The sequence below is a fragment of the Phasianus colchicus genome, chromosome 27 (assembly GCF_987193195.1).
Source record: "Phasianus colchicus chromosome 27, bPhaCol1.hap1.1, whole genome shotgun sequence".
Classification (NCBI taxonomy): domain Eukaryota; kingdom Metazoa; phylum Chordata; class Aves; order Galliformes; family Phasianidae; genus Phasianus; species Phasianus colchicus.
The window spans coordinates 3,874,669-3,883,942 of record NC_143462.1 but is presented as its reverse complement, the minus strand read 5'-3'; the positions used below and the strand labels follow the sequence as shown (position 1 = coordinate 3,883,942).

At 50.1% G+C, this 9,274-nt stretch overlaps 1 long non-coding RNA gene across 1 annotated transcript; it reads right to left on the bottom strand.

Moving 5' to 3' along the window:
• Nucleotides 1-323: 323 nt before the first annotated feature.
• LOC149914819 (uncharacterized) lies at nt 324-3,060 on the bottom strand. The gene is made up of 2 exons (XR_016460083.1): nt 1,338-3,060; nt 324-1,257 (listed from the first exon to the last, which is right to left on the bottom strand). It is a non-coding gene; the product is annotated as an uncharacterized LOC149914819 (long non-coding RNA).
• Between the last annotated feature and the right edge of the window lie 6,214 nt (nt 3,061-9,274).

Below are 9,274 nucleotides of genomic sequence, written 5' to 3'. Positions count from 1 at the left end.
AACTGCTCCATCCTTCTTGATCACTGAAAGCTCGCTGCTAATTTGGTCATAGACTGCACTTTTCAGCTAATGAAACCAAGCAAATATGAATCAATCCGCCCAGGGAAATAATAATGCCTAAACTTCAAATGGAAAAGATAGAAACCTCCTCTTCTCAATACAGCAAATTGATCATCTGTCACTTCCAAGGAGGTTCTCTGGAGTTAAGGGGATACGGCGAGATATCCTGATAGCAAACGGTGACAGAGAAAGAGCCTCTTTCTTAATTATCTCCCATGGGATGGCAGAAGAAAACAGCCCTATAGTAAACACTTAAGAACTACACGCATTAATTTATGCTGGCTGCTGCCTTTGTATTTCAGAACGAGTTGGACTTTATTTTTTTTTCTTAATTGCTTGATGGAGTGTCCCATCAATGCTGTCAACACAAACGATGCCACTCCATAATAGATGCCCCCGTGCCACCAGCACTCATCAGAGCCCACATGCAGATGTGGAGGAGACCCCTGCACCTCCCCACCTTAAGGGAAAAGGAGGCAAAGAGGTAGAATAGCTCAATAAAACCAACCATATTTCTGGGTAGGTTTCATTTATGCTGCCTCTGAGTGCCTCCAGTTGAAAGAGGATAATTCATTAACTTGCTGTCTGTACGGTTGGCTTACTCCTTGCTTTGTCTGCATTGCTGCAGCTGATTTTTGGCAGCGAGAGCATACAGGTTTATTGCTTTCTGGGAAAGGTAGGCCAGATCATTCTCCTTGGAAGTGGCACTGAATTGATTTGTCATTATTCAAGGGATAATTTACCCAAACGGTGTGGGTGGGGATGGCTAAAAGTGCCAGGTCTAGAGCAACAGGGTGCTGTGCAACAGGGCTGGAATGCCCAAAATGCAGATATCCAGCCCTAACATGGGTTCAGCACCTCCTGCCCCTCCATCCCTTGAGTCACTACAGGGCATCAAGCTGAGCATCTTCAGGGCACCACTTACAGCCCCAAATTCCAATCAGAACAACCCAAATCTGCCAAGTTTCAAGCAGTTTTGCTCAACTCCTGTTCTTGCAGGCTCATGTCTATTCCCATGTGCTCGGAGGTATAACACAGGTTCCACGTGCTCCACCACCACTGCCTCCATCCATCAGCATTGCCCAGGGGCAGCCAGTGCTGGCAGTCCCAGCTTCATCTCCTGCTCACTTCCATCCATCAGGCCGCTCCAAAAGATGGTTGAAGGCATCACGATGCACCCTCTGAATGCAGACAGGGCTGCAGAGCAGAGCCAGAGCTCAGGATGGCCCAGAGCGCTCAGCCTCATTAGAAACAGCAGCAGCATCCACACTCCTTACCTGTGCATCATGCTGTCACCCGGAGAGGAGCCCACGGACTGGCACGTGCACCTAACAGAGATGTTGTTTAGCAGCTTGTCAGCAGCTGTAAATTGGCCGAGGAGCGGAGCCGTTTGCATTCTCCACGGGGCTTGAACTGAGAATTAAACAGTGGCAGCAACTGCAGCTGCTGCCTGATGGAGCAAATCAATTCTCTCCCAGGCTGGGTTCATCGTGGCAGCGGCCACGTAAGACAACATTAGGCAGAGTCCTTCAGGGCCAGCAGGAAAAGGCAGTGAGATGTAAGGGCAATTAACCTGAAAGGCCCCCAGAGAAAGAAGGAAGGAGGCTGGGGCAGAACTCCGGATCTGAGCCCTCCATCTGTCCGCATGCTGCTTTAATTGATCTGGGAGTCAATCAAAGCAGCAGAAGCTTTTACTCAGCTCAGCTGAACTCGGTGCAAAGCAAGCAAATAGAGGGCGAAAGGGCAGAACCAGACCCTCAGCATCTCTGCCCATCACGGCCAAAGGCTCTGGCGTGGGAAACAAACCCATCAGCAGTGTTGTGCTCCATGTATGTTGATACCAGGCTTATAAAGAACTTCAAATACACTTCTGCATCCAATCGGATTGGCAGCATCTGACCACGCACCATCATTCCATCACTAAACACCTCCAAGATGTGTCCCAGTGGCTCCGGAACCACTGTCCTCACACCACAGCAGGTCATGAGCTTCAGCTCCTCCTGACATCCCCTACACTGCAGCGCAGCCCTCTCCATCCATCCCTGGCAGCTGTTCCCAGGGCCAAAAGTAATTAGGAGGAACGGTTTGTGAGGAGGGCCATCAATAACCCACCTTAACACGGCAACGCGTGGGAGCCGGGCAGTCCGTCATGAGGCAGTGACAGATCACCCAGCCAGCAGACCACAGAGAGAGGAGTCTTCAGGCACATTAATCATCCCCAATCCCAGCATAACCCCAGAGACCTCGCCAAACATTAGCAACACTTGCCTTCATCCCTACCCGTTGCTTCTGGTCTTCCCTTTGCTATTTCTCATCTTCAATTTCCACTTTTTCCATCACACCAGCACTCCCACGGTGCCTCCTCAGCGAGCCAAAGCAATAGGTGCAGTTGGGAGCACCACCCATGGGCTGAATCCCACACTATTTGGGTTTCCCAATGCTCACCCTGCAGGAGTTCAGCTCCTCATCCCATCAGTACTGCACTCAAAGCATGGCAAGCTGCTGCCTGGCTCAATGCTGACCCTGCAGCCTTTGCACCCTGGCACCACCCAGCTGCTCTCAATGCCCTCCTCAGTGCCTCCAGCCTCATTGCATCCAAACCTGTAATTAGTTTGGGGTGGTTGCCTTTTGCTCAGCAACACCTGTTTAGCATGGGTGAGGGAAAAGGAGGGAAGTGGTAAACATATCTTTATTTTAGAAGGAAGGCAAACATTAAAAGCCTCTGACTGCCCCTTCCAAAGCCCTGTGGCTTTCTGATTTCTCTTCAGAAGACAATCCTGTTATTGCAACCAGCTCCGGGGAGCTGTTTTCTTCTTGTGAGTGGTGCACATGCAGAGAAATTACGCTTCTCCTGAAGAGCTCTTACGTGCATAGAGCTGCTCTGTCAGTGCCCAGCCTGGATGATTAACCCTGGGCTGTGGCTCTCCCATTCACTCCCAGATGCTCTCTGGAGGCATCCGCTCTCCTCCTGCTTCAGGGAAGGGAGCAGATGGAGCTGCTTTCCCTCTGGTTTTTCTCTTTATGGAAAGGTCAGCTCCAGCACTGCTATTACCATGTAAAGGTGCTGAAAGGGGGGGGTGAGGGGGGTGTTGGAGAAGTGAGGCTTCCACAAAAGAAACCATTTCACCACCTTGCTCCCTAATTGAGAACAGAAAAAAATACAGCTGGGTAACAACCTGCAAACGATGCTTCCAGTTTAGGGGTCTCAAGGCACTGAGTCAGGGGGAAAAGGTTCACAATATTGTTGTCTATAAGCGTTTGTGCCTGACATCTGCAGGTCTCAGAGGATGCTTTCTAGGGATAAGCATTCAACCACCTGCACACGATGCCTCTGTCAGACCCCTCAGGCAAGGACCAGCCCCAAACCAGCATACAGCCATGCCCTCTGCAACCCACATTTGTGTCCCCATCCCTGCAGGGAACAAAACACAGCACACCCTCACATCTGGGAGCCTCTAGGCAACAGGGACTCTTATAATAAGCGTGGTTATTGCAAGATGAAAGATTGTGTAGCTAATATCACAGGTCTGCTCCTGCACCACCACCCCTCCTGCATCCAGAGCTGCTCACAGAGCTCCCAGCCTTGCTGGGAAGCATCAGGTTTAGAGATTATGATGGGGCTAATTCCTTCCCAGAGGAAACATGTGCCTGGCTGAAAATAAACATCCCATCAGCAGCAGATAGAAGCCTGTATCCTGCAATGCGATTCCTATCAGGTTTAATCTCATTCCTCAGGCACCAAACAGTTCATATGCCTCCTCCCCTTCAGAGGATGTCTGAAAAGTGCCATGCAGCTCTGCCTTTGCTTTTCAGCACAGAGAAGGCTTCAGGGGAGGCTGTAAGCTCTAAGCAGTGCTGTGGGACAGGGGATGGCTCAAACCCTGCCACAAATCCTGGACCATCCAGGAGAGTTTGGAGTGATGGAAATTCAGTCTCAGATGCTCTGTGCTGTGCTCCCAACGTAGGCACAGGGAACATCCTTTTACCATTACTGGTTGACAAAGATTAGGCAGCATTAGAAGGGATAACTTGTCAGAGCAAGACTTGGAAGCCTGGATTAGCACCAGAGGGTTATCTTCTCTTAGGGCTGGCATGAGAGGAACAATTAGATCATTAGCCATCCTTTCTAATTGTGCTCTGATGAAAATAACACCGGTGCCTGATGCCTCCTGAGCATCAGCCGCAGGGGACAGCTCAGCTCTTTGCCTCCCAGAGCACAGAGCAGCTCATGCTCACATCACAGCAGCTCCTCTCCATCCCAAGAGGAATCCTCAAAGGCAGAGAGTTTGAGGAAGGAAGTGTTCCTTTTGTTGCTACTACAACATTTGGTACCAATCTTCTCTTTTTCAGGGGCTCCAGAGATTGATTTTGCATCATCTGTCTCTCACTCAGGTTTCTGGCCTGATAATACCACGGCACAAGCAACAGAAAGGTTATACAGCATGCTCAATAGGGAACACCATTAGGGAGTGGGATGTGACAGCTGCTGCCTTCCTGCTGCTGCCTGCAGCTGCTCCTTGCCACCAGAGCATCTCGAACAGCAAAGCCACAGCACGATACAAGTTCCAGGACTTGGAGCAACATGGTGCAAGCAAACAGCTGTCAAGCTGAGCTACACACAGCAGTGCCCCTGCACATCCTGCTCCTTGATTTCCTGCTTTGGGCAGAATTGCAAGAGGTCCAAGCAAAGGTGGGCTCGAAATGATATTTAAATGGACAAATGAGATTGGCAATAGTGTCCACCTTGGCTTTAAGTTCATTAATAAGGAGGACACAATTGGTACCTCCTGCCTAAAGCTGCAGTGAAAGATGAAGGTGTTTCAGCTCAGTGCTCAGCACCAAGTGATGGAGTGATGCAGGAGGGCTGTACTTCACCTCATCTTCTGCCTCCCCCCTCCAAAAAATAGAAATCCCCTGAAGCAATCACAAACCCCCAAACTACACAGCAATGCCACATCCAAACCCAGCGCATTACATGATGTTATGATGGAATACTGAAAACCAAAAAAACATAAAACCATGACATGTGCCCTCTGAGCACACCCAAAACGCAAGCCTACGTTCAAACCAAACCACCCCTTGCAAATCATCCCCAAATCCCTCCATCCTCCAGCTGAGCGCTCCGGGATTTGGGGAGGAATGGGAAACACCGTCCCAAAATGAGGCTGCAAAAGAGATTTTGGCACAAAGCCTCTCCGGGCTGAGCTGCGTTTTTCCCATCCCGAGCTCCGGCCGTTCCTGCGCAGCTCTGGCTCTGCGCGACTGACTCGTGCCACCTAGCGATGCCAGCGAGGCGATACACGGGGAGAGGCAGAGAGTCGCGACATCGGAATGCGGCCGGGAGGCCAAAAATCTCAGAGAGGCACGGGGAGGTCAGACGGAGAGCAGTGGTTAGGGGAAAAGCGGCTTTGTGCCGCTGTGTTGTGCGTGGGATGGACAACAAGGGCTTTTTCTCCGCTGGCTGCTCGGTGCAGGATGCGGCTGGGGAGGTTGGGGGGGGGGTGTGAGCAGCCCCAGCAAACTGTCCCTGACCCCTGTTTGATGTGGGGGCATAACTTGTGTCAGGAGGAAAAGCAGCCACCAACCAGCCCAGGCTCCCCACCACCAGGAGCCCCTACACAGGGCTGACACCATGGAGCTTACAAATTTGGGATGGGGAGACCCCCAGCTGCACCTCCTCCATCCCTCTGTGTACTCACAGCTGCAGGTGCATGGCTCTGTCACCACAGTTGGCAAGGGCTGCAGCCATCCATCCATCCCCAGGCTGTGTGCTCACCTCTCCCCATCCACCCCACGACCACCTGGACACCCTCAGCCCACATCCACACAAAGCTATCAGTCATTCGGTTGCAACGAATCACCCAAACACAGATTTATGTCAGTGGCTCACCTCAAATCCCACATCTAATTGCCCACCTGCAAAACTCTCAGCCTTTTCAGAGTCACAGGGGTCAGAAGGGACCTCTGCAGATCATCAAGTTCAACCTATCTGCTCCAGAAGGTTCCCTACAGGAGATCACCCTTTTGGGATGCTCAGCTCCTTCCCCACTGACAGGTTGGCAGAGCTTTTCTCCCAGTGCTTCCAGCGCAAGCAAAACTATTAGGCAAATTTGTTATTGACTGTTTCATATTAGGCTATTTTTTTTTTCTTTTGGTACTTTCATGGCAACACAACTAATAAAAATGCACTTTCTGGATTTATGGGTTCGTAAAAGTGCTTTTGTGTACCTCGGGGAATCAGGGGATTAGAGCTGTATTAAACATCTCCAGTGAAAGTGCCACTCAGGTGAAAAAAGGGGGAATTCAAGGGCAAGGAACAAGTGAGAGCAAACGCGGCGAAAAATATGGTTTTAATATATTATCTAAAGAATAAAAAGCTCATAAAAAGTTATCACCAGGCGGGAGGAATTCATAATGCCACCGCTTGTGGGCTCTGCCTGAGAGCTGCCTTGGAGATGAGAGCCGTTAAGGGAAAGGAGGGCACCAATGTGCCCCAACCTGGATGGAGAGGGAACACAGACATTCCTCCCTCCACAAAATGAAGGTCTGATGAAAGCAGGAGGCTTTCCCCATGGAGGCAGAGGGCCATGGGGGGCAGAATGAGGACCCAGAACAGCAGCAACCCAGTGCTTGGGTACCACAGGGCACCGTGCTCAGCTGCAGCCTGTTGGATGTAGCTGTTGGAAATCAGTGTGCCATCTCACCTCTGACCCACAGCCTTGAGTTTTGCCTGGGAAAATTCTCATTCTAAATATTTAAGGGCTTCTTTCCCCCCCTCTCCCACCCTCAAAAAAAAAAAAAAGTAGAAATGAAAAAGCCTTTGAGGATGTGGTTAAAAGCATCTTTTTCACCAAGCAATCACTTTCACAGGAAAATCATCACTGCTGACATATCGTCGTGAAGCCTTTGATTTCAGCCAAACTGCTTTTCCACTCCAGTTTAAAAAATTCCAAGCTCTGCCCCCATAGGTGATCTCATCATCAATTCAGGGGAGATAGCTGGGATTTGCTGATATGAGAGCAGAATCTACAGCACTCGCTACAGAGTGCTTCAGGATCTGTTACCACCTATTAATTTTCTTTATCTTCCAGCCAGTTTTCACATCATTTTCTATTTTCTTTTCCACTTATTTATCCATCCCTTTCAGGCCTGAACCAACTACTGCTGACAGCCCTATGCCCATCCCTGGCATGGAGGTCAGCTCCTACAGCACAGTGCTGCATTTCCTCCTCCCTTCCCTTTGGCAAAGAGCCTGGGAGGAAGTTGCCCACAGAAAACAACTTGATTTACTCCCAGACATCTGAATAGAGGGATATACATCGCTGTAATTAATCCTCCGGGGGCACTAATGGCATCGGCAGCACTGCTGGCATAAGTCAGCTGCTACTAAACAGCCTGTGTTATCTAACAAATGCATTGCTCACCCAGTAAACATCCCTCGTGATGAGTGCCACTAAACTGACTGTAAATCTGCCCCCACCTCTCAGCACGCACAGACACGTGCATGGCAGCACACCCAGAACAGCCTTCCTCTTTGCTTGACCAAAATCAGCATTTTTCTCCTCATTTCACCATCCAGGATGATTTTGCTGCTGTCACTGTAAGCTCCTTTGGGCAGGACACACCTCTGTGGGACACAGCTTCAGCTGAAGGCTGCTTATCCCTAACATACCACAACTAGGATAAAATCACCCCCACCATACCTGCAGTCACACCCAGTGGCAGCCACCCCATCCCCAGACTGATGCTTAAGAGGAATCCATGCTCCTTTTCCTCCTGAATCCTTGAATTTTACCTTCCTGAGGCCACGATGCTTTGGTGCTGGGGTTTTTCCCAGCCCGTTGAGCACTTGGCAGTGATGTGAGCAGTGTTCCAGCCCCTATGAATGCCACCCACCCAAACACCTGCACGCAGCTGGCTGCTCTCAGCTCTCCAGCAGAGGCCATTTACAAATCTCAGCTGGGCATTTCTCTTCACCTCCACCCGTGCTGTCACAGCACTGCAAAGGACTTCCCACTGAGCGGCACGATCTCCCTCTGAGCCACATCTCATGGAACTCATAGGGATGAAGAAAACTCCCTCAGTCTGTTTTTCTCTGCTTCAGAAACAAGACAAAAGACCACGTCGTACTTAAACCCCACGATGCAGTAATAACAGGCTTTCTGATGACGAAAAGAGGAAGAGAGAACTATATGAAACAGCAGGTGAGAAGCATCCCTCCTCAGCCCCAGTAATTTCACTTATGACAGCCCTATCGTCCCTATCACAAGATGAACGATAGGACACACTGGGAAATATTATCTTCCTCCTGTAGAAAGACAGCGCAAGTCCCAGAGGCACCTCAGTCATTTGCCAACCCCCCCCCCAGTAAAGAGAAAATCTAATGCAGGATTAGTGAGAAGTGCTTCCCAGAGCCACCACTGCATCCAGCTCCCCCGCAGCACATGGCCACAGCTCTATGGAAATACTGGAGCAGGCAGTGGGTTGCAACAGCCACCCACAAGGCTGCTGTCAAGAAACGTCATGCATCTTTCCATCTTCCCAACTGTATCTTAAGAAAGTCCTTGTTTGGCCCATGGCAATAACCAGGCAGTGCAGAGGGAGCCATCTCCCCTCCATTGCTTTTAAGATGGGAGTTTCTTAAAGCTGATCCCGAGCTCTTGCTCACGTACAGCCTTGCTATGGTGGGTTGGGGTAAAGAATAATTCAAGATGGTGTGAGGCTCTGCTGTGTATTTGTGAATACAGCATAGCAGCCAAGCTTGTGCCTTCCCCAGTGCAGGCACTTGGAGGTCAAAGGGAAGGGAAGAGCTCTGACGGATGTATCACAGCTATGGATTATATTCAGGGAGACCATCAGCTGTTGGAAACAGGGATCTATTTCAATGGCACTGTGCTGTTTTACACCTCAGACATGTCAGTTATACATGTACACAGCATAAACAGCGGATTAAAAATCACTAGGGTATTGATTTTCATGTTCCAGGCCATAAAAACCATCTGGGATGGGAATTAATATCTCTCTGCTGCACTGATGTCAGTGCACGGAGGACAGAGCAGGGCCTGCCCCAGCCCTGGGCACTGATGGACAGCATTCCCAGGCACTGCTATGCCATGGGGCAGCCACCAAACAAAAACTTTGGGGAAAAAAACCACTCAGATTTGGTCTGCATGAGGTTTAGCAGGGAGATCCCCACTGCGCACAGCACAAATCC